This window comes from Rhinolophus hipposideros (genome assembly GCF_964194185.1).
Source record: "Rhinolophus hipposideros genome assembly, chromosome: 19".
In the NCBI taxonomy this organism is placed as follows: domain Eukaryota; kingdom Metazoa; phylum Chordata; class Mammalia; order Chiroptera; family Rhinolophidae; genus Rhinolophus; species Rhinolophus hipposideros.
This window is the reverse complement of record NC_138065.1, coordinates 15,009,493-15,036,189: the sequence shown is the minus strand read 5'-3', so window position 1 is coordinate 15,036,189 and position 26,697 is coordinate 15,009,493. Positions and strand designations below refer to the sequence as shown.

Sequence of the window (26,697 nt, the reverse complement as noted above, 5' to 3'; positions counted from 1 at the left end):
CTGGACATAGCTGAGGGGCCAAGGAAGGGATGGTGGGGGCGCGATTGCTGAACAAAAGCGCTCTGCACTGCTGGCCACAGCTCAGTGGTCTGGGTTGGACAGCTGACCCAAATGAGGCCAATTACAGTCTTTCCCACTGATTCTTAGTCTTCCTGAATCATTTTGTTTTCAGTGTACCTCTTGTATACAACATAGAGTTAGGTCTTTCCTTGTGAGTCAAATTGGAAAAACGTCGTTTCAGTATTTCTACCCACCAAGTGGTCTTTCTGTTTGGCAGTAGCTTTGCATGAATCTAGAGACCCTCTTCTCTTTTGCATACTTTTTTTTTTTAACCATTCTTGTTCATGGCAAAGGTTTGAGAGATACTTTAATGAGATTTGGTTTTTCTTTTTTTTTTTTTTTTTACTTTTATTTACAGTTAATTTGAAATCTGCGTGTCCTTGATCTTCATTTTTCAATTTTTACTTCTTAGTGTTCTGTATTGTTTGCAGACAATATTGGGAGAGGGCACAGATTTAGCCAGCTGGTATCACCAATCTGGAAGTTTGTCAACTGTTTTTTTGGTTTTTATGTTTGTTTGTTTAATAACTGCTGCTGAGAAAATGTCTCCCCAGTGAAAGAAGTTGTAAAATATTAAGGTCAAGATCAACCAGTGACCATCGACTATCTACCATGTTTTCTACCATGTTGAGGAATCCGGTCTACAATAAGAGCTGAATCAAGCATACTGAGAAGTGGAGATAAAAGACAGTGAGAGAAATTACAAACAGAATTACCATATGACCCAGCAATCCCTCTCCTGGGTATCTACCCAAAAAATCTGAAAGCATTCCTCTATAGAGACACGTGTACTCCAATGTTCATTGCAGCTTTGTTTACGGTGGCCAAGACATGGAAACAACCAAAATGTCCTTCAACAGATGAATGGATAAAGAAGTTGTGGTATATATACACAATGGAATACTATTCGGCGTTAAGGAAAGATAATATAGGAACATTTGTGACAGCATGGATGGATCTTGAGAGTATAATGCTAAGCGAAATAAGTCAGACAGAAAAAGCAGAGAACCCTATGATTTCACTGATATGTGGTATATAAACCAAAAACAACAAAAGAACAAGACAGACAAATGAGAAACAAAAACTCATAGACACAGACAATAGTTTAGTGGTTACCAGAGAGTAAGGGGGGTTGGGAATGGGAAATGAGGGTAAGGGGGATCAAATATATGGTGATGGAAGGAGAACTGACTCTGGGTGGTAAACACACAATGGGATTTATAGATGATGTAATACAGAATTGTACACCTGAAATTATGTAATTTCATTAACAATTGTCACCCCAATAAATTTAAAAAAAAAAGACAGTGAGAGAGAGAATGATATTTGAATCCCTGGTTCCAAGTGTTGCTGAAGCCCACCTCTACCCTGTACTGCTCAACAGTCTGGCTGTTGCAATTTATGGCAGAATCTATGAATCAATAAATTTGCCACATTATGCTCACCCTAGGGCATGATGCTCTGGAGTCAGACTACATGGACTCAAATCCTGGCTCTAACACTTACTATCTTCAGTAAGTGGCCTGTAAACTCCTGTGCCTCAGTGTTCTCATATAACACAGAGATAACCGTACCTATCTAATGAGGTTGTTATTAGAATTTGATTAGAGGATATATGTGAAGGCCTTACCACAATACAACTGCATATAGTTAATGCTTAATGTAGCCTTAATAGCACCATGGTAACTCAAATTGGATTCCTATCATTTACAACTCCAAGAGCCCTCAGTAATCCAATATAGACTTAGACTACTGTCTCTTAGGATTATTGTTTGGTACAGGGGGATGGATAAATGTGTGTATATGTGTTCTTTGGGCAGTGGTTCAATTAACCAGCAACCTGCTGGAAGAATGATGAAGCATCTGCAAACCTCCACACTAGCAAGAAGATGCAAAAAGGGCAGAGACTGAGCCAAACTTCATTCCATGCTGTCTGTACTCAATTTCTCCACCTTCTCTCTCACCATAGGGTGATTCTGGACTGATAAACTCAGACACTGAAAAACACATTGCTGGGGGAGCCTTGTGTCCCATGAACTGTCGTAGATAATCCTAGGATGAAACATACCCCTACAGAGGGTAGAGATTGCCATTGTGGAGGCTCAGAGAAGAAGATTCTTCCTGGAAGAGGGAGAAGGAAAGGACAAAGGAACAGGCTGTGATCTGAGGAGTGTCTGTGATGTAACTTCTTACAAAAGGTTTTAACTTTTATTCAAGTTTTCTTTTTTTGAACTTAATAGAACTACCAGACTGAGTAACCATTTTTAAGGTTTTTCTTTCTAACTATGACTCCTTCCTATTATCTACAAGCATCTAACAAAGTCTACCACACATATTCTTCCTTTTGCATAACTGCATTGGAGGAAACGTACCCTCGGCATCACCCTCCACAGCAACAGGACTTGGAGAAGAGTTCTCCTAGAATTCTAGGTCATGACCACAGCAAAAGCACAAAGGACCCAAGCGGCAGCTGGGAACAAGACAGAGCTGGGATGAAGTGCAGAGAAGTAGCTGCCAGATGGAAACTGAACAAACCATTATTCCCAAAGTTAGAGGGGGGACACTGGGGAGAGGAGATAAGTGGGGGGGCGGGGGCTAACTGTTAGCTTCCATGCATTTCCAATCGTTGGTATCGAATACGTGTTTTCCTAAAATAGTCATTCCCATATCTACTCAGTTTTAATCCAATTATAACACCTAACCCACCTTAACTATAAAAACACTAAGGGAAAAAAAGCAAATCTTATGTTTCATGGTGAACTTTTATTTTACCTTTCATTTTAAATGTTCTTGGCAATTAAGTTGGAAAGCATTTTATTCATTTTAAATTTAGGCTCAGGAAAACAATATGTTCATCTTTATTTGCACACATGCTATCCTTGTTCTTGTAAAAGAGTTCTTGAAATACAGCGGAAGTAAAAGGGAAGCAGAAGTACTCCCCCAGGGGGCTGTCCCCAAAGGGAACAAACTCTGAAAAACAATCCCTGCCAAATCAGGATATTGCAGGATATTGCAGATAATAGGTAAGTTTCTTTTGAATGCATTTAATGTCCCCACTAGGCAATACCAGTTAAATGTGTTTCAACAGACACATTTGTTAGGAATCAACCCCCTAACAAAATGTGTGGCCCTACCCATGCAGTGCTTTTTTTTAGAGAATATTTAAAGAACTATAGAGAAACTGCTTCCATTTTACTCATTTGTTAAATTATAAAAAATATTTTTCAAAATTTTCAAGGTCTTACTAGATACAATAAAATGGAAATGTGAGTTTTGTTTTGTCTTTTGTTTTTTTGTTTTTTATCTGTAATTTTCAACAACATAGAGCTAATGGCTGGAAAGGCTATGCCTGAGAGACACAAATGAGTTATCAGAAGTCCAACCAGAGATTCTGGTACTAGACAACTCATGCCAGAGGAACGACTAGCAGAGGTTTGAGGTGTTTCTTACCATGGAACCAAGACTGCACTAACATCTTTCACACAAATTTGAGACAGGAGTATTAGAAAGTGTTTTTCCCCATAAGAAAATAATGATGACATTGGAGGCGCCTAAATGTCCCTCCTCCCACAGAAGCACCAAATATAAAGCTACACAGGGAGCAACTCCCTCTGACAGAAATCCAGAAGCACTCCTATACATCAGGCGAATGAGAAAATAGTCACACAGAAACAGGTAGGAAAGGCTGAGACACACTTCCACCATAAATCCCGCCCCTGGCACAGCACCCCACAATCAGGATGAACCCCCAACTCCGAGCTTCTCCCTGAGGAGCAAAGGGTTTGAACCACACATCTGGCACCCCAACTTTTAAGGCTGCCACCTGAGAGACAAGCCCCCAAATTACCTAGATCTGAACACCAATAGGGTTTGCATTCCTGAGGTTCACAGGACTATAGCAAACAAAATAGCAGTTGATGATGGGCATACAGCAGTCACAGTAACTACTGTCCCCGTCAGAGTGTGCGACCCTGTGATGGAAGGGCATCCCGTCCATGGGGAGGGGGGTGTCCTTCCCTGTGCCTTGAGCTGCCAGGAGAGGGTCTGGCTTCCGGTAACCCTGAACTAGAATAAGCAGGTTGGAAAATCATTATCTTGTTCTTTATTAATCTTTCTTAAATGTATGTAGAGCTCCCACTTATTTCAATGTTTAACATTAGAAGCATTTTGGGTCTTTGTTTAGAAATTTAGTGGCATGTGTGTGTGTGTGTGTGTGTGTGTGACCAAAAATATGTCATAGGAACTTAACTCTTGTTTATATCAATTAGCCTGTGGTAAAACTGGTTTTGTTATAGGTTGTTTTGTTTAAATGCAGTTTTCAAGAACCTATTGATGGCATTTAGGACTTAATATATACAGATATATAGATATAGGTATAGATATAGATGATATATAGATAGATAGAGATATGTATCCGTAGATATAGATATATAGATATATCTATATCTATATAGAGAGACAGACAGACAGACTCAGACTATACGGATTATCCAGCCTTGAAAAAGATGGAAATCCTTCTATTTGCAACAACATGGATGAACATGGAGAGCATGATGCCAAGTGAAATAAGCCAGACAAAGACAAATACTGCTTGGTATTACTCACATGTGGAATCTAAAAGATGGAAGGAAGGAAGGGAGGGAGGGAGGGAGGGAGGGAGGGAGGGAGGGAGGGAGGGAGGGAGGGAGGGAGGGTGGGAGGGAGGAAAGGAGGGAGGGAAGGAGGGAGGGAAGGAGGGAAAGAAAGGGAAGGGAGATGAAAGTCAGGGGAAATGGGGAGGAGCTAGTAAAGGGTACTAGGTGATCTAATGTATAACATAGTGACTATACTTGATAATGCAGTATTTCATAATTGAAATTTTTTTTTCACCTGGCACATTACTTTATTAAAACAAACAGAAAATCGCTGCTCCAAGAGGAAGAGACTAAGTGAAATTGTTCATCTCAACCGGAAGGAATTTACACTGAGCCTTAAAGTTTTGGAAACTTGAGCAAGGACCCCGAGGTGAGAGAAGGGTCATATCTAGGACCCTGTTGGTGCATAATTGAAATTTTTAAGAGAGTAGAATTTAGGTGTTCTCACACACAAAAAAGTAAATATGTGAGGTGGGGATTGTTAATTGTTAATTAAGGTGGGAATCCTTTCACAATATATACACATATAAAATCATTATACTGGACACTTTACATATATTACAATCTTATTTGTCAATTACATCTCAATTTTAACAGAGTGCATTTCACCACACAAATGCTATGAAAAGGACAGCATTTCATTCTGCCTTTATCAGCTTTCAATATTATCATTTGGAACAAAAGATTTACCAATCTCATAGACAAAAATGAAGCCTTGTGGCTTTTTAAATACATATTTCTTTTTGCCATCATTTTTAACAACTGTAAGCATTTTATTGGTCATTTGTATTAGTAAGTGTATGCAAGTGTCTGCACGTGTGTGTGGGTCTATGTGGGTGGGAACTGGCTATCTGTGTCCTTGGAGCATTCTACTTTGGAGTTTTTCATTTATGTATGGATTTAAGAGAGTAGAGGTTAAGAACTTATGCTCTGGAATCTGATCACATGGGTTCAAACCCTTCCTCTACCTCTTTTTTAGTCAGGAGGCTGTGCCAAGTTACCTAACCATCATTTGTAATACTGAGATAATAACAGAGTAGCTAGGAGTACTGAATGTAATAATCTATGCTGGGATATAGTAGATACACGTTTTCTACTGAAATTTACTCTCTATGGAGAATGAAACTTTTAACACTGTATTTTCCATAAGTATCACATATTTTGTCAGAGTTTATTATATATGCCTTTTATTTAGGGGTATTTTTGAGGTTCATATGTTTTCATTTTTTATACAGGAAAATCTATCAATATTTTCTTAACAAGTTTTTGTTATTAACACTTTGAAAGGTCTTTCCCAGCACCCAAGAGAAAAAAAGGAAAAAAAAAAAGAAAAACATTTCACCTATATTGTTGATAGTTCTTTTAAAACATCACTTCTTTAAAACCAAAGTTATTCTCTATGACAAATAAGGACACCAAAAAGACATCCAAGAGACTAGCCAGGAAAATAATAAAAACGGACTGAAAGATAATCAGGAACAATAAAAGTTAATAAACGTGCTAGTTTCTAAATATAATCCTATATTAGGGTTAATTCTACAATGTTATTCAAGTAAGACGAGAAACACAATCTTTCAACTCCCTCATAAATTATAACTAAAAAACATTCCATAGATTCAATGGCAACTTATTCATGCCTTAAGTTTTTATGTGTTTTACCAGCTACTCTTGTACTCAGGTGAGACCGTGGTAGTGTAGGGGTGACTGTGTAATATATTCATCCAAAATAGGCCACTGCTAAGAGTGAAAGGGCACTAGTGATAATTATTACTAGTCAACAGGTAAAAGCAAGGCCATCCTGGGCAAGCATGGCTTTATGGGTACCCTATCACCATGTCAGTAAGAGCCTCACCTTTAGATCTGTCAACAAATGGCTTCAACAATAAACAACTCCCTTGTTCTCCGTGAATTGTGCAATCCTATGACTGTGTCCCCAGAATCTAATAGAGTCAGTAAATTCACTCACTGTCTCCCCCTGCTCATCTACCATTCACTTTTCACGCTTCTGCAATTTTGTCTCCTACCTCCACTCTACTGAAACTGTTCTAACAGTGGTCTAGTCGCTGCTAAATCTCATAACAGTTCCCTGCAATTTTCCTGCTCAATCACTTTTGCAACATGTGATTAGAATGACCTCTCTGCCCACCTTGAAAATACGTTCTCTCTGTCATCATGAATATTGATGTGATGTCTCATCTCTCAGGTGTGTGAGACTGAAAAGGTTGAGAACTACTGAAAAATGATGTGAAAGGGTAAAACTAACTTCTGGAACAAACAAATCCCAAAATTTCAGTGTCTTAACATGCTAAAAGTTTATTTTTGGTCATACAAGAATCCAACAATGGTGTCCCTGGTGAGCAGGCAACTTTCCCCTACATAGGGATTCAGGGACCCAGAACCCACCCCTTCTGTAACTTCACCACACTCTGAGGCCTTGAGGACCCCTGTATTCAGTTAGTGGTTTGGAAACAAAATAAACAATCATGGTGGACAGCTGGGGGAAGGTTTTTATGGGCCAGGCCTGGAAATGATACAGATTACTACTTCTACACACATACATGTGGTCACATGACCACATCAAACTGCAAAGGCAGCTGAGGAATTCAGTCTAGATGTGTGCCTAAAAATAAGAAATGGGTTTGGCAAATGGCATCACAGTATCTGTTACAAATAAGGCTTTTCATGAAATCTATGGTATTTTTAAACTCCACGGATTGTGTCACCACTGGAAACTACAACACAAAACCTTCATGTTTCAACCATGCCTGACTTCCTTATTATGGCTCACAGGTGACCTGCCATTAATCTGTGTGAGGAACTGAGACACCTAATGACAAATAATTCATCCTAATGACAATGCAAACAGGAAAAAACAAGGGGTGAGGGGAAACTCAAGAGTAAGACTCCCGCACACAGAGCGAGGAGGTGCCACCATAGCATGATAGGGCTCGCACTTGTTCCTTTGTCTCTACCGCAAGGGCACCTGCTGAGCTCAGGGAAGGTACAGGCTATAAGACAGGGACAAAGTAGTGAGAGAGCTGAGAAAGGAAGTCTCCTTCTACTTTACCCAGAATCATAGGGTGCTGCTGTCCTGAGAGCTTCCAGTGGCTCAGCTAGGGCTCAAAGGCTTCACTACCATGGTGGCATCCAACAGCCTTACCTGTCAGGAGCCACAGAGGTACTCAGAAAGCAACAGAAGAAGAAGAGCCTGGAGTCTTCTAGAGCATCAGCCCATCCCATGCACACTCATAAGCAAGCGCACAGATGACACAAATGATGCCAGGTGGAGCAGGTCAGAAGCAACACGACAGCTAATCCCACGGTAACCAACAGGATGACTCAGAGCTGACGTGAGATATAGCACTTGCAGAAACAACAAGGTGAGAAACCTAAGGCAGGTGAGAGTCACGGAAATACGATTCGCTATGGTTTAGGTTACTCCACTGCACACATCATTGCTATGTTCCTGGCAACCAGCGGTCATATTGACAATATCCAAAATAGCTGAGATCTTTCAGATAGAGGGTACTGCATTATTCTATCAATTTTTACACATCAGTTTTCCAGTTTGAACCAAAGTCAAGACAGGAATATAACATTTTTTTGTGAGTCGATCATTGAAATTTCTATCCAACATATTGATGTGCTGATCAAAAAAATACATGAAACTGTAAGTGGCAGTTTCCCCCAAGAGAGGCATCCTAAAAATCCAGATTACTATTTTAATAGTTAAATTGGCTCTCCAGCTTATCATTACTAATAGACAGGACTTTTGATTCGTTCTCAAGTTTTATTCTGTTATGAACTAACTTGTATCTAAAGAGTTGGTTGAAACCTAGTAAAGAAAATAAGAGATTTTTACTTATCACTGTGAAAATCTAATGAGTCAAGCCATTTCTAAATGTGAAGGCAAAAATGCAAGCCTTTTTTCAAAAATAATAATGTACATTCTGAAGATACATAAAACCTTAAAATCAGCCACAAGAATGGCCACGAATTATTCCCCATATTCTGGTGATCAGTCAATAGTCTTAGAATTATCATTCTAAAAAACACATGCTAAAGTGTCAGGACTACTAACTGAAATAGTCAATAATCTGAACAAGATTAATTTAGCTGATTTTTAAAATGCTAAATAGGGAACTATTAATTTCAAATTCTCCACATGATCAAGGGAAACAGAATTAAGTAAAGGGAACATCTATAAATTTACATTATTAATTACCCTCCCCTGCACTCATGAAATTTGTCGTCAAAGAATAAACCATCATTAGATGTGCTCTTAATAGATTTCAAAGACTGTGACACAGTTGCATGAAAGCCATAAATTTGTTTACATGTGATGTTGATGTATTTGCATAAGATTTCAAAGACCTATAACATATTCTTTATTGATTTTCAGGGTTTATTTATTTTAATACCCCTTAGGAGGCAGGGTAATGTTTTGATAGTTGCAAAATAAAAGGTGCTATTAAAAAGAATGCCAGGTATGGGCCACTTTGGGTGTTACCACTGGTGAACATGAGGAGCAGCAAAAAATGTTTCCCCAGGTTCTTATCTTTAATTCCCAGCTTAGAATATTTTTTTCCTTTCTGGAAAAAAGTCTAGAAAAAAATTTAAATCTATCTGTCTTTGACACTGCAAATCACTATTCTTGAGGGAATTAAAATTTGATAAGGCAGACATAATAGTAAGCAGTAATTACTAATGTTTATCACTTATCAATAGAAATACAATTTCACAAAGAATCAGGTATGTGGGTACAGACCACACAGCCTATGTTAATTAACACACACAGCCTACTAAAAACAAGCCTGATTCATAAGTTGAATTTCCAAATAAATAGTCAACACTAAAATTTTGTTGACTAGCCAAGAGAGAATTTAACAAATGAGAGGTCAACCAATCACAAGACAGAGAACTGGAGAACTCTTTATCACGCAAGCCCTGGTTTCCTGACTAATTCCAGCAACTTTTTTCTAATACAGAAACAGAAGCAATACCATTACTATTTCCAAGTTCCTCTTTATGCTAAAGGAAAAACATCCTCCTTACTCAACATATACTCAATTGGTTATAGTTTTACCAGCACCAAAAAAAAAAAAAAAATGCAGAAAACATCAACTTCATTATCTATACTGACAATTCTCATTTTAAAGCAATCATCTTGTTTTCTTCTTAAGCCATCTAGAGTCAAAATGTTAGGTTAAGCCACATGAAACTGTAATTTTTGTCAAATATTAGCAATTTCACATGGTTCAGCATATAGATAATATAATTTTAAATGGGCCATAAATTATAACATGGCTACTGATTATTATTGAGCAATCAGTAGTAAATGTTTTATGCATTTTGTTTTATCTATGTTTTCATCCCTGTCTTATTTGCTTCCTCAGAGAAATTAAATTTATACTTTGACTTCAAATTGATGCATATTATGCAATGAAAACTGTAGTGAAAAGAGAGGTTCCACTTCAGGAAAGAGAAACAATATGTATACATATGAAAAGAACCGCCTCTGTACAATAAATTATGTTGCAACATATATTTTATCAACTAACATTCTTCCAGCACATACTTACACATCAGGCATTATGCTGAAAACCTTAAAATACATTATCTGTTTTAATCTTCTCGGAAACTGTGCAAAGTAGATACAATAATTTGATTTATAGTAAGGAAACTGAGGAGCCATTCCACCTCTCCTTAAACTGATTTTCTTGATTAACTAGCTGGTATTGTTGCTGAAATACTGACTGCCTTCAGATTTTAATCACCCTGTATGTCTGTATTTATTTAGATCAAATTTTAGAAGTTAATAAACTTTCACAGATGTAAATATATGCACTAAAGAGAAACTATCTATGAAGGTAAAGATTACCTTGGTATTATTAAATTGCTTATGTGTCGCTTTTATTCTTTTCAACCAAAAAAAATCTTGAGGGTGGTCGGTTAGCTCAGTTGGTTAGAGCGCGGTGGTCTTAAACACAAGTTTGCCAGTTCGATCCCCTGTGGGCCAGTGTGAGCTGTGCCCTCCACAACTAGACTGAAACAACTACGTGACTCGGAGCTGATGGGTCCTGGAAAAACACTTAAAATAATTTTTTTTGAAAAGTTAAAAAAAAAACCTTCTTTAGTGTGTAATAGTAAATTAGTATCATTCCTATTGTTTTACTATTCTCATTAGAAATCCTAAATAAATTAATATTGATTTTTAATTCTGTTGAATCTTTTTAAAGTGTAATGACATATTTTCCATGACAATGAATAGTGCAGGTTTAGGAACAGTAGAAAATATTAAGTGTGAAAGAGATTATATTTCGGTACTTTTTCAGTATTTTCATAAGATAAAAACATGATCTTTATCTTGAGATTGATATACGGGACCATGGAAATACAGGGTATTTCTAAAAACTATTTATTCTACTCTCTTGTAATCTAGCCCAAAAATTATGGCTTTCAAAATTTTAACCACTACAGTCCTTAAATCCAAACTGTAAGAAAAATTTAAATATAATAGGATGCATGGAAAAAAAGAATCAGTGAAACCTCTAGATCAGAATATCCTGGAAATGTGAGTCATACTTAATATTTAGGTAAACTCTCCATGGAAATGAAATTCCTTCATGGGCAAAAATATGCCATCTAACTCTCTAAATATCCTTAAAGTTACACAGTTCTTTTAAGCAGGACTAGATCAGAACACTGACATTTTTGATAAAAATGCTCCTATGACTCTCTCAAGGATTCTTGAGAAGTTTCTTGACAAACGAACATGGTTTACTGATCTATTTATCTACAAGAGTATATTCATTTTACTTAAACTCTATACAAAAACACATTGAATAATTCTGGATGGTTGTTTCAGAGCTTGGTACATAATAGTCCTAAAGCACTTCCCAGTTGTTCAGCAGTATAGGGCTTAAGGTTTTTGATTTTACAAAAAAACACTTACTGAGCCCCTCATATAGTGAATACAGCCAAGCTTTTTAAAAGTGCCCTTGATTATAGAAAACTCAAGTTTTTTTCTAAACTTAAACAAAAAAACAGTAATTTAAATCCAATAAAAGCCATCAGAAATGATCATCACCTTTAGCAGGTTATCAGAAAATTGAACACAAAATAATATATTTACAAAACTGTTGAAGAAAATATTTTTCTTTAAGAGACAGAACAACTAAATACAATTCATTTTATCTAAACATTGATTCTATCCTGGTTAAAAGAAACCAACGATAAAAGATATTTTAGAGATAACTGGTGAAATTAAATGTATATTCTAGATATTAAACGGAATTATGGAAGTGTTATTCCTTTTGTTATGTGTGATAAAGATAGTATGGCTAGATAGGAAAACAGCCCCATCTTGAGAGCTATAAAGCTTGAAGTATTCAGTGATGAGGCAGAAAAAGAGTTCATAAAAGTGAGCCCAAGCAGGACCGGCCTGGCCTGTACCTCCCTCCCCAGGGACTGCCCAAACTCAGCCCCTAGACATAAATCTTCCTGCCAAACATCCTTAGAAAAAGGAGACTAAGACCCAACCAGAAAAATCAAGTTTTTGACACCTGTGCAGATCGCTAGAGCCTGACCTCGGCTTGAACTCCAGCCTCATTATAACACAATTAGAATAAAATGAACATTAAGGGTTGGCCCTCCCCCCCCATAGATTTTTCTGTATGCATTATGAGTAAGAGCATGTGCAGAAAGAAACTAGTTGTATAACCTGCACATGTCAATAAAATAACCTCAGTCTATACGTCAGATGGATATCACATCTGCTGTAAGAAAATTTGCCTACCCTTTCCTATATAAGAAAAAGACAACCTGAAGTTAGGGAAACTTTTTCGCTTGAGACCTTTCCCCTGGCAGCTTCTCTGCCAGCGACTTTCTTCTTAAATAAACTCTAACTTCTATTTTTTATTTTTATTTTTGAGTCTGTGAATTCTTTCACATTCTGCAAAGGACCAGGGGTTAATTCTATGCCAGGACGTTTAGGATGCAAATGTCATGATGCTTACCTAGAATTTACTTTGAATGGTTCAGCAAACCATACATATACATATACATATAGTAATAGCACATAAAGCAAATGTGGTCAAATATTAACAACTTTTGAATAATGAGTATATAAATGGTCAGTGTAGCACTCTACATTTCTGTACGTTTATTTCTATAACAATTTTTTTTTTTTTAATTCTTAGACTTACTTTGTTCTTTCCAAATTCCACTGGGCACAAAGGCTCTCAGGCTAGTTCATCTGAATTAATCTGTTTTGTGCTTGACTTCAAGACAGCCCACAGATAAATGAAATCCTTAACCTACCTGGTGTGATGGTAGTGTATCCCTTCCTCTAATTAGCTTCTAATTCCTTTTCAATTTTAAATGTTTTAATCTTTAACTGCTCTGTTTTACATGTGTCATCATGATAAGAGATTGCAAATTATCCTCAGACGTGGGCTGGATAAAGAAAGAACTGAGGATATTTATTTTGTTTATTTCAAGAAGAAAAGACCTCGAGGAGCATAAAAATTTTCCCACATTTGAAGGATTGTCCCATAGAAGATTTATAAATTAATTTTATGCTGCTCCAGGATCAATGAGTAGAAAATTTAGGAAGACAGATTATGGTTTAACATTAGTGATGATTTTCTAAATAACTCAATATCCATTAATTGGAACTATTGCTACTTGGGAAACTTCTGTGCCATCACTAGGAATCTTTCAAATACTGTACAAGGGAGTCCAACTATGAGCACAGCACAGTGTAAGAACAATGAGGAAATGTGTTTCATTGCTTATTTATCTACTTAAATGTCTATTTATTTATGAAAATCTTGTGGGCAGTCTACTGCTGAAAATCCAAGTTACAACAAATGTGAAAAACACTCAATAATTTTTTGGAAAACCAATACTAATTAATACTATCTCCCTTTTATTATATTTTATAGTAGTTTCACAATAATGCTATGAAATTTTAAACTACTAGCTCCCTAAGAAATTGTTCTTTATCATCTGACAGTCAATAAATTCACATTTTTCTGCTGCTTCCTCTCAAAAACCTCCCAGGCTATTAGAAAAATTTCAGAAGTGGTTTTGTTAAAGCAACGTTCAACTTTGGAGACTTAGGGAGCAGACAGAGTTTGTTCTAACCTGAATCTAGCCTTCAATGCATTTTTTTATTACCTTACCCAATCCACAGCTAATGCTGTCAATCAGCATCAAAACGTGACCTAGACTGACCAATAAAAAATGGTGTAGTGTATGTTCCCATACCTAATATAACCGTTCTAAGGTGATCATTCTAAGATGAACTATGAGTAGGCAGCTACTTTAGAAGAACAATTTTAAGAGTGGAAATGATGTATGAGGTACCTGCCCACACAGAAGCAGCAAGCATTATCCTTCATATCTTTTGCACAGAAACAGGATGAGAATAGCAAGGTAAAGCATATTCTGAGGGTCATCAAGCACATTTAGTGTGAAATTGTGTGCAAACACAGTTCCAGGGGGAATATTCTGGAAGATTTAAGTGCCATTTATTCATTCTAACCTAATGATTTTCAACTACTCTACGCACTGGCTGGTCCCGACCCTATTTGTCCTTGGATATTATGCTGATTCAGCAGGACTTTTCATGCCCAAAGGGCCTTAGAAATGGCATTGAGGCAAACCAAAGAAAGGCTCATAATCAATTCATCTTTCTCCATTGCAGTCCTCCAAAGACACAGGTGCTTAGGTGGAAAACAAGTGACTCAGAAACTAAACTCTATCCAGAGGAAGCTTGCATGGCTGAACTCCACGCAGCTGCAGGGACTACCAAGTATCGTATCCTGTAGTTGTTTGGTGTTCATAACGCTTCTGATGCACGCTTCCTCTGCCAGTCCCACGCACATGACAGCATTCATCCAGTGCCAGCCACACACACACCACTGCTGTCACTGAGCATGGAAAGCAAAGGCCAGCACGTCTTTATTCCTCCAGACGTGCATAAGCCATTAACAAAAGGGAGAATAAATATGGACAATACCGCCCTCCTTTTCTAAAAGATGCTGTTAATGGGAAACATATAGGCACGACAGATAAAGGGCGAAAGGCCAAGAGTTTTGCATCACAGCTGCTTGTATAGACAAGTCAATTGGCTATTATAAAATCATGCACTGCAGTTAACCAACTCTCCCTGTGGGTTTCTCAACCATCATATTCATAATAACAATTTATTAAAATCAAGTTAGACTCAATGAACTCCATATGTAACTTGGAAACACTAAACCTTACCTTTAAACCAATGTGACAGGGTAAGGATCTCTGGATACAGCTGACGTGGGCTATGGCCCTACAGCTAAGCTGGGAATAAGAACGGGCATACTAATCAGCATGGATTTGCCATCGCCTTCGAAATACAAATCTTCCTAGAAAGTTTCCTATCACAAAAAAATTAATATTTCAATTCTTAAAAGAAATAACAACACTCCCCCAAAAAAAGGTTTTAAGCGTTCTACCAGAGATCAAGTCTCCACTAGATAATCAAGTACAAAAAAAATATCAAAAATGAAATACAAGGAAAATTAAAAATGGCAAATACAGTAAAAACCTTTGAATAACAAAACTGATAAAATACCCACTGGGTTGCAAAATATATCCACAGAAAGTGAGTATAAATGCCACTAGGACGCTCTTAAATTAAAAAAAAACAAAACTAATTTGCACCTATTTCATTATCGTCCCTTGCTGTGAACTCAGCTTCCCTTCCAGTCATCCAAGAGAAGCTCCAGAAGTCAATGTTCTCTCTTCTCTGTCCTTACCCTGTCATGGGTCATGGGTCTCAAACTCTGCACCCCTCTTGCCATGCTCTGCACCCCTCTTGCCACGCTCTGCGCCCCTCTTGCCACACTCTGAGCCCCTCTTGCCACACTCTGCGCCCCTCTTGCCATGCTCTGGTAAAGGTCTGCATAGTGTTCAACCACACAGCTTCAGTCTCATACCTGCTCTTCCAGCTGCTGACATGACAACAGTACTCTACAGCCTTCTCCCGTTGACAGTGCTTAGCTCAGGTGCACAGTGGGTCACCTCACATCTGTCTGTTAAAAGCCACTCACTGGCCCTTCATAAAAATCAATGGAGACCCTATAAGATCCCTGAGCCCTCAAACTCTAGCCCCAATCTCTGGAGCCTTCAGATCCAGCTCTCCCCAGTTACAAGGACTCAAGCTACAAGGACTCTCTGCAGAACCCCAAACATTCCACGTGGATCTACCCTTCTATATCTTCCCACATGACATTTCCCTCTATCTAGAAGGTGCTTACCCACTTCTGCTTAGAAGCAGTGCAGTAAAATCATTAAGAATGTGGTCTTTAAAGTTACACAGACATTGTCTCAGATCCATGCTCATCGTCTATAAGCTCTGATTTATTTATATACCTCTGCACCTATTTCTTCAGCCATAAAACAGATAAAGTAAAATGGTAACATAAGGACACGGCTTTGGTGAGTACTTAACAAATACCAGCCAGCAGCGCCCCCCTTATTTTCCTGTCTAGGTTCAGCGGAAGGATACACTCTGAAGCACTGTTCTTAACCACATTTAGGAAGAGCTGATGCCTTTTCTCTTGCAGTCCTCCACAGCATCTCTTCGTTTTTCAGTTAATTATGGCACTTAGCATGCTATATGTTGTAATAATTTATTTAATTACTTGTATCTTCTGCAAAATGGAGCTTTCCTTAAACAGAGGATTAAAAGCACCTCTGGTTTAAAAGCCTGTTCAAGAAAGCTTATATTATACACGAACAACCTTAACCAAAGGTATAGTGAAGCTCAGATAGGTCATCATGTAATAGGGATTACAATGTCAAACTCTATGGTACTTAAGACAATATATGTACAGAGGGCGCCAAAAAAACTGTATACACATGTTTAGAAAGGAAAAAACTGTATTAAAATTGTAATACTCAACATATATTGACAACAAAAGATGAATACAAGTCACATTTGACTTCTGCAATTACAAGAGGTGCTCAAAGTGGTGGCCATCAGCACAATTTTAACACAATTTTTTCCTTTCTTAAAATGTGTATACATTTTTTGGCACCCTCTGTATATAAGTTAAAAAATCATTATTTTATGACTATGGCTATAAATATAAGGTTCAATAAATAAGTTACTACAGACAATATGTCTATAGATGCACATACTATATCTTGGTGTATCTATAAACCCATATCTGTGTGTTTATTTACATGTGTATTAGGAATCCAACAGAATTTTTGAAAAATACTACCCAAAAGATTCAGCGTTCTAAAGGGTTCTGGAGGAACCCTTGAGACAACAAAGAGAAGATGAATTTCAGTCCTCAACGTAGATTTCCCTTTCTGGAATTGACAACATTTTCATAATTATACCAAGTGCGCATGCAAAATCAAAGCAACAACCTCTGTCATGCTTTTACCTCTTTACCACGCCTTTAAATCTCTCCAAAGTACATGCACAGTTAGTCTTTACTAAAATTGTAAAGGGATGTCAATACTGCTGAAAATAGAGTAGACCTGGGCTAAAAGGAAAAGCCCAAGACTAGGTATTTTCTGAGAGGATTACACAACTAAGAATTATCAAATCAAAATATTACTTTATAAAATATGTACATATTACATTTGCCAATAAGCGGCAATTTAGAATCAGATGGAATTTGAGAGTTGACGCAGCTGAGACCAAGCTGAAGGGCCATCACAAGGGGTTCTACTGGAAGACGTGGGACTCGCGTTTAGCTAACGTGTGCTTGCTCTATGACCACTTAAAACGTGATGCGTGAGTATGCGGTAGTCAGTATCCTCCCCCACTGCGTCTCCAGCACCACCCAGGCTCACTCAATTCCATGGCTGCCTCCAGGAATTCATCATTTTATTGTTTATCTCCTCCGTAGCTCTTATCACGGCTTGTATAATAATTATCTTGTTGTTTATTTCCGCTTTCCTTGTTTTGTTTCCTGACCCCCAACGACACCTCAAGGGCAGGAAACCGCCTGTGTACCCTGACTTGGCAGGTGCCTGGCATAGGGAGCGAGCAAATATTCGCAGAACGAAGGCTGATGGGTGAATAGCTGAAAAGTCGCCGCTGACTGAGCCTCCGCCCCACACTGCTGGCTGCAGGGCAGCACAGAACTTGGCTGATACTCTTCACTACCATCCTGTGAGGCAGGACCACCAGCAGGCCCCTTTGGTAGATCAAAGCACAGAGGCTCTGAGATGTTAACTTCGCTGGGGAAGGGAGGGGGACGCCCAGGCTGTTCAAAGTCTCAGCAGGAGCTGAGGAAGAGAGCCGATTTAATGTGTCAAGGCCACATTTCTGTAGGAGGACACAGGTCCAGCGAGAACTCAGAAACAGGAAGAGACAAGTGGACAAAGTCAGGCCCAGGGGGATCTGATACCTCCAAGAGCCGACTACACCCAGAGCTCTAGATAAAGCACACACACGTTCTCAGATTGGAGGCAGTGTATGCGTGTGTGCTATCGTGAAGTCCCTAAAGACAAGGGGACAAGAGACATGGGGAGGAAGGGGCATTCCTGGCCCAAGTAGCCCTGTTAATAAATAGTCATCTGGAGAATGACGACAACTTTAATAATTTGGTGGGACTGAAGCAAGGAGTTTTATGGGGGTAGGAAAGCAGAAAAGGTGAGAGACGCAGGCAAGGGACCTGACCACGAATAACCTCGGGTGACTTGTAAAACCGTTTGGATTTTATTCTCTTATAAGCAACAGAGAACCACTATCAAATTCTAAACTTATGAGTGACATAACCATTTTTGCATGTCTTTAAGATTGCTCTGAAGTTTAGTTTGGAGGGACTCAAACTCAAAGGCAGGTACATTCACTTAGGAGATTATGTCAATAGTCTGGGTGAGGCGCCTTAGCTAAGGCCTTTGCAACTGTTTAGTTCCTGGCAGTGTGAGCTAAGGAACAGCTTTCCCCAGGTAGACATGGGCTTGAAGAAGGTGGGGAAAAGTAGTTCAGTTTTAACAGAGTGAGTTTGAAGGGATCACATAATGCCTCAAAGCTACCCAGATACAAATTTTAGCAATCCGAACTTAAGCACATGTAACTGTGTCCCTCACTTCAGGACTCTTCAGTGCTTTACTATGCTGTGTCCCTCCCATAGGGGGAGGGGTAGAACATGCAGCGTCCACCAAACTTATTTAAACAAGGATGTTTTTCCCAGGCTAGTAACATTTTTCCCTAGTGACACTTCTCGGGACAATGGGCATCCTTGGGAAATGTGGTTCTGGAAGTTTTCAACTGTATTAAGGTTAGAAAACTGAAGAGTTCTTTGAACTAACTCAAAAACAATTAGAAAGCAGACCAAAAAATGAACTTGAATAATTACTCAGTTGTAAAAAGAATGATCCTTGAACAGCTCATGTACTAGGGTTCTATGAAATGTGGTAAGAATAGGAAAATCGGACCAGTATTAAACGCGCTTGTGAAATACACCAGCAAAGAGATTGAAATAGAGAGGTTCCTAAAAAGTGCAGCTCTGTGCAAAAACAAAGGGGAATACTGTTAATGATGCAGAAATTGTGTTAAGGACCAGATATATATCTATAGATCTATCTATAGATAGATATGGGAAGGGCAGAAGCTATTCCTTCCTTCTGGCTTAAATAGACACAAAGGAGGCCTTGGAACAAGCTTTCTTTGTTCAGGAAGGAATCCCTGGAGAGCTCTCCCTCAGTAAAGTAAATACAGGCAGCCACCTACTGCTCAGCAGGGAGAAACTGAAGGAGGACTTTGTAGGCTGACAGAGATGGACCCCTCACAGTACCCCTCATAGGCTGAGCCAGCTGGAGGCTGGAAGTTGGCTGATGTGTGGGATAAAAGTCCAAGACCTTCTGGGTGGAACGACACCAGAGATCCCCAAGGCTGCTCTGAGAGTGGAAGTTGGTATCCCCATAGGAGCCGAATAAGAAGTCCTGACCCAAACTTGCTGGAAGGAAAGGATACCAGGAGCCCCTGAAGAGAATTCACTGCAAAGCTGGGGAAATGTGGCCTGGCCAGGCTCCACACAGAGGCTAGAATGTTGTAGGGGCAGAAGGAAGCTGGTTTGGGTGGTGTGGGGCTGAGCCGCGCTGGAACTACAGGGCATGCCAGCATCAGAGCTGGTGAAGGAACCACCCAGGACCGCTCCTCAGGGTGCTTGCAAGCATGACTAATTGGGGCCCTGTGGACTGTGAAAGCCCCAGAGACTCCTGAATAACTTAGGATGGAAAATTCTTCGAGAGAGAAACGTCAAACTTTTAATAAGAGTAGGAGTTCAAATAACTGTAAAAAGAGATTACATTTACATGTCAAAATGATTCATCCTGGGTACATACAGATATGTGAAAGATGTTCCTAGTTGTTGATCAATGTGCATGCATGAGCCAATAAGGATCTTTCAACTCATGCCAAGGTGTGGTCCCTGAGGCCACCTGTACCCAAGAAAAGCTGAGGAGCCTTTGGTTGAGAGGGTTTTCTTGTGACTGGGAAAGCCAGGCAGAGTTCCAAGGAGACACACAGTTAGTAGGAAACCATCACAGGTTCTCAAGTATTGCTGTGTCGACACACACGTGCTCCTTTGCAGGGCAAGCTTCCGAGCTCACACGAGGTCTGGAAGCCGGGCATGGGGACATGGAGATCCACCAGTCACCCAGGTACAAATGCCGAGAGGCTGGCCTGGCGTAACAGCACAGCCTGGGTGGGAGGAGGTCCATGTACCCTTATAGAACACTCTGAGGTGGACAAGTCAGGCTGGGAAGAAAAAATATACACTGCAGGGTGCAGCCGGAGCAAATACTCCCCTAAGACATACAGTACAGATGGGACAGAAACTTGAGCTCACAATGTAAAGACGGCTTGACAGAAGCAGGTCTCTGCTAATAAGCTATGTGTGTGTTTGGGGGTGGGGAACACTACAGTTTCTTAATGGAGATAATATAGAGAGTGGTGAATTTCCATTACACAAACAATTTTAAAGCTCTTTCTACATTAAGTTAACTAAGTATCCCTTGGTTTTCTCAGCAAGCTCAAATTTATTTTTAAATGGCAATGTATTTAAAGTGCTAAAGAACCAAATCTCCAATCCTGAATCTGATATAGCTGCTAATTTGGTTTATACCCGGGGGCGATGGGAGGGACCTTTGATGAGTGTTATGGCATCAACTACCTTCAGTGAAAATCTCATTGCAGATCTCTGAACTAAACTCTCTATGCAAAAAAAAAAAAAAAAATCACCTGCATATTCTTACCACAAAAGCCCAGGAAAACATAAGGGATAAATAACCATATGTGTGCCTACATACATACACACGTCTGTACTGTAATTGTCTTAATACTCTGAGCCAGAGAGAAGCAAGCTAAGTAAAGGAGTTTTCAGGAAAATGCCACTAGAATCATCATTTTGACTTTACCCCTATCCACATTCAGAACTCTGCATGATCTATGCAAACTATCAGTTCCAGACTGGATCTAAATTCATACACTTGATCATTTATTGAGTAATAAGCCAGGTATTTTACATCAATTAACCCTATTTTCACAACAATTCTGTATGGTAGAAATTATTATCCCACGTATAGACGAGGAAACTGAGGATTAGATGGGTGAAGTGACAGCTAAGTGGTCACACAGAATCCTGTAGGGTTTTCTGACTTCTTAGACCATCTTGTTCAAATCAGTATAAATATCCCTGAGCCCGGTTCATTTCCAGGTGATGGAGTGAGAGGCTCTTCTAAGTCCTTTTCACCCTGAGGTTTTCAGGTCATTTTCAAATCATTCTGTACAGTCCAAATATACAGACACGGCTGGGGGGCATCAGGAGAAAGCAGTTCCCGGTCTGCAGAGGCATGCGTGCCCATTTCCTCATCTTGTAATGCACAGATAAACATGAGAAGGATGTCTGATGACTCAGAGTCTCCTCCCAACCTGAAGATCCATGATACCCCTTGAGTTAATGATAAGTAATAATTTACCACAAAGCTGAGACTATACTTCTATTTGATTCTTTACATGCTGCAAAACAGAGATGCTCTAGGACTCTGTTCATGTCTCCTCTTCTATATACAACAGAAGATACTGAGGCTACAGAATGGTCTCCAAGTGGTAGGGAACTTTGATAACAGAAGAAAGGTTCACATATCTACCCAACTGAAATCATCTGAGAAAACCAGGTGAGTCCCTTAGATTTCTCTCACGTTTGGTTGCAAGAACTAAGGAAAACTGGGTTAAGGAAGAAAGAAAGGAAGAATGCACTGGCTCATGTCATGCAAAAATCCACAGATGTATGTATTTGAGCTTTGGGCACTGCTTGATTCCAGCCTTACATGATACCACTAGGATCCTCCTTAGCTCTACTCCCTCTGAACCGGGTCTGATTTGAAACTCCATGTGACATCCAGACGGCTGAGCTCCTCCAAGCTCTCCTCCACACCCTTCCATAGCAGGAGGAGAGCAAAACAAAACTGCTCGTGCAAATGTCTCAACACGTATCGGTCCCAGCTGAGTGACTGCCCCCATCCCCAAACCCATCTCTATGGCCAAAGGGATGGGATAGTCTAATTGATTAAATTGATTAATTGATTAAATCAATTAAATCCATTGATTAAATCATCCAAACAACATGATTGGAAAAGGGAAAAGGGTGGTTTCTCCAAGAAGATCTAAGGCCACAGGAGGGAGAAAGATGGCTATGCGGAATAAAACAGATTAGGTAATACCACGTTAGAAAGAACAAAGTTCATTTCCTAATCTTGCTCCTCCAATATCATTAGTTCTTGCACTCAATTTACAATTCAACCCCTACGTATACCAGTGAATCTGAAACCAATTAACACTAGTAATGACAGTTGTAATATTAGTAACAATAAAAATAATAACACCCACTACTTATCAATAGTACATACATTGGACCTAGATACTCTGTTAAGCACTTTACATGCGTTATCTCATTTCTCATCTAACCTCAATTTATAGATGAAGAAACTGAAGCTCAAAGAGGTTAAGTAACTTGCCCACGATTACACACTCGTAAGGAATATAGCCAGAATTCAAATTGAGAGCCAACTCAGAAACCATGTTTTTAACCAAAACATGACACTACTTCTTCTCAATAATGTCCGTACCTCTGTCCCTGACCCACCCTTAAGCCGATGCTATGTCTTCCTTCTGTCCTGGACTCTCCTACTGCTACTAAATCAGCTGGAACTATCTTTGGCCATGTGTGACTCTCTTTGATTCAAGAAAACGTTACCTTACACTTGCAAGGTGCTTTATAATACTTGAAACAACAAATGTGAAGTCTGTGGGAAGCAGAAAGCAGGCCCTACACCCACCCAGAGTCACCAGAGGAAGGAGCTGCCTTCATCACTCATGTGGGCAACAACGGCCTGGTTTCTACTACCCACTAGAAGTCCTACTATAAATGTGCCAACAGAAAGCTCAGTAGGAAAAGTCTCCAAACAGCAAAAATGTTCATCAGAAAATGACAAACTGAACATAGGAATAGAAAACCCTTTATAGGCAGCACGGCAGTGAGCAAATTTACAGATCCCATTGCAATGTAAAAACGAATCAACAATTTCTAATATTCTAGGGGGAAAATGGTCTTTGTTAATATTATATTTCTGAAGCAAAGAAGTCAACTAACAAGATTTTACTCTTTTTGTTTCTAGAAAGCCAGAAAAGGATTCATCTTTTTGTAAAGTGAAAAAGTAAATGATTTTTCGGCATCACACAAAAACACAAACCCATCAAGCCAGACAGAAGATTATAAGGGTTCTTAAATGGACACCAAGCTCTGCCCACCTCAGAGCAGGGACAAAACTCAGCAAGACAAGGACTACACCTCTTTCCGGAAATTTTCTCAGTATTTAACCATCCTGAGAGTGGGAGTCAGTTACCCTCAAGGGCTCTGTTGACTCCTAAATAAGTTCAAGTCACTAAGCTCATTCCCCACCTGTCTGTGACATTTTCAAAAAAATCAAAGTATAGAAAGCGTTCAGAACTATTCTCATTTTTGTTGACATATGAGTCTGAATTGAAATGAATACCCTACTAACATTGGGTAAAGAGCTCAACACTGAAAATTCAAGGTGACGTTACAAGGCAAAAATTGTAATACGTCGAGAGCGCCCAAAATATGTGTTCTCCACCATCTCATAAATTAAATTTAAAAATCATCATTGATTTGTGCTGATTAGCACTTCCCCAGGATTTTCCTGATTTGCGAGAGAAAACACATCCATATCAAAGCCTATGATGCAAAGCAGATTTCCTGAACCCAAAACTCAGGAAAAGTTTGGACAAATATTAGGCAGAATACACCACAATGAGGAAAGGGGAGAGCAGCTAAAAATTGATTGTGTGTATCCGGACATGAATCTGTGAAATGTTTGTCTATTTAGAGTCATTAACCTTAACCACAATTATATAGACTCGTGCACTATCCTAAAGTTTACCTCTTTCTAAAGATACAGTGTAATTAGATGCCAAGTGACAGATCACTTGTGCTTTTTAATTTTGTAAATTCCTTTGGTTTTTCTCCTATGACTTCATCCTTTTTTCTGAGCATCCACACAACAGCGAGACCAAGACATACATGGCAGACAAGAAAAGCAGAGGCCTGAGAAGTCAGAAGGCTTGAGCTCCAGATCCTCCTGTGTCCCCAAGAACGGAGACCACCAAATCACCATTTAACCTCCCCATCACTCAATTCCCTCGTCTGAAAAATGGTAACACTTAACTTGCTTCCTTCACAAGACTGTTTTGAGAATCAAATGAGGTCAGTAACCCAAGCACTCTGAAAGCTTCAAAATGCTACCAAATCATTAGATACCATTGTCACAATTAATATATTCCAGAGCAAAAAAGTGCCAGACATACAAGTATACGAATCCTAGATTCATTATTTGTATGAATTGAGGCAGAGAGAAGCACGCAGAATAAATATTTCTCATTTTAAGTTAACTGAAAATTGAGTTAAATCCCAAGGAATGGAGAGAAATAAACTCACCTGTCTACATTCTATTAAAATGTCCTTTCACACTAACAGGAAACTTTTTGTCTCTAAATTAACAGTTTATTCATGTTTTTTAAACTTAAAATTTTTAACCTGCATGAATTATCCAAATTCCGTTGCTTACGGAAAAATCTAGGCTCTGTAAATAGTGTCTATGGGGATTGGTCTGAGGGTTGATTTAATATGTGCAAAGCAGTTAGGACCACGCTGGCCCGTGGTACTTGCTATGTGAATGTCTGTACTATGGTAAGCAGTGAAGAATCAGCCAGATCTGTTTTCAAACCATTGCTCCAATCTCTATTAGATATATGATTTGAGGTACAGGTTTTCTCACCTGTATAATGAGGAAAATAAAAGTACTTACACCTCATAGGTTGTTATGAGGATTTAAAAAATCATATATATATATATACTATATTTATAATATATATGTAATTACATTATATATTATATATTATATAATATATATAATTTATAATAAAAATTATATATGTATATGTGTGTGTATATATATGCATATATATATATATATATATATATATATATATATATGAAAGTTGAAAAGCCACCTGTCATATTGAAAGTGTTCAGTAAGTCATGGTATTGGTGGTTTTGCTTAGAGTAATAATGTTTAATAGTAGTAATGCTGGTAAACTACGGAGCAACACCCTAAATTCGTCAATTTTCAGTGGTTTATTTAAGCCTTGTACAGTTCTGAAGAGCTAGCTGCAGCAATCTTGGCGGTAGCAAAAATGTACATGATTAATTGTCGGTAGTAAGTAGAGGATCAAGTTCTCAGCCACAATTCCAAGTTTAATTCTGCTGTCGACTTCCCACTGCCAAAATATTTTCAGTAGCCAGAAACACATTTACTCATGAGGAGCATACAGTTTATCCCTTTGCATTCAACTTTTTACAATCTCAGCTCTCCTACAAAGCTTCCATTGTCTAATCAATCTAGCATGCAATGTTATTATTCCACCAGACCAAGGCCATGTGTTTCTAAAGAATTTATGATTTTCCAGTCTTTGTCAACACCATTTCTTGTAAATTTAAATAAAATATGAAGAGCTCCTAGAAAAACTTTTTAAAGCCGGGTGGTTTTTTTTTTCCGTTTTTCATTTCTCCCATTCTTTTTCATTTCCCCAAAAGACAGGGTGAAAAGGAAGGAAAATCAAAGATTTAAAAAACAAAAACAGGGGAAGTTTCAAAGGATAGAAAAAGAAATATCTTTGTAAGCTGTTAGGGAATCTTTCAGGGTCAACAGCTTAGAAGGACTGTGCCCCTCACCTGAGATTCCTCTTTGCCTTCACAGCCCCGTTTCATGGCCACACACAAATATGCTAGCAGCTCTTTACTAGGAAGCTTGTTTTCAGTTCCTTGTATTTGTATTATCATACGTTATTCTCCATCACTTTTTTGGATCTCGAAGCAGTTAAAGCACAGCTTGCCAGAGAAAAGGGATCTTGGAAACTGAGTTCTTATACCCATTTCCTTTTGTGCAGACTTCCAAGCTGGCAGGTAGTCTGATTAAGAAGACGGGGGACTTCCAGAAGATTGCAAACTGATTCTTGATCAAGAATGCAACCCTTCCCTATCAGGTGGCTTCCCCATCTGGCTGCATTTCAGCATCAAATTTCTTATGTTTTCTGTTCTAACTTTGTGCTATTTACTCCCACTGCCAAGCAAACCAATTCATTGTTTGATTTTTATTTTATAACCAAAATGTTCCATCTTAGAAATCAATTCGGGGAAAGAGGGGTGGTCGAGGAGGGCAAAGGGTCCATATATGGTGATGGAAAGAGAACTGACTCTGGGTGGTGAACACACAGTGTGATTTATAGAGGATGTAATACAGAATTGTACACCTGAAATCTATGTAATTTGCTAACAATTGTCACCCCCCATAAACTTTAATTTTAAAAAAAATCTAATAGTGTCACCCACAAATAGACTTTTGATGA

The 26,697-nt window shown here is 38.8% G+C and overlaps 1 protein-coding gene across 2 annotated transcripts in view; it reads right to left on the bottom strand.

Annotated features, from left to right (window-relative positions):
- The window catches only part of VAV3 (vav guanine nucleotide exchange factor 3), a 339,163-nt gene that overhangs the window by 229,432 nt on the left and 83,034 nt on the right, over positions 1-26,697 (bottom strand). The window lies entirely within an intron of this gene.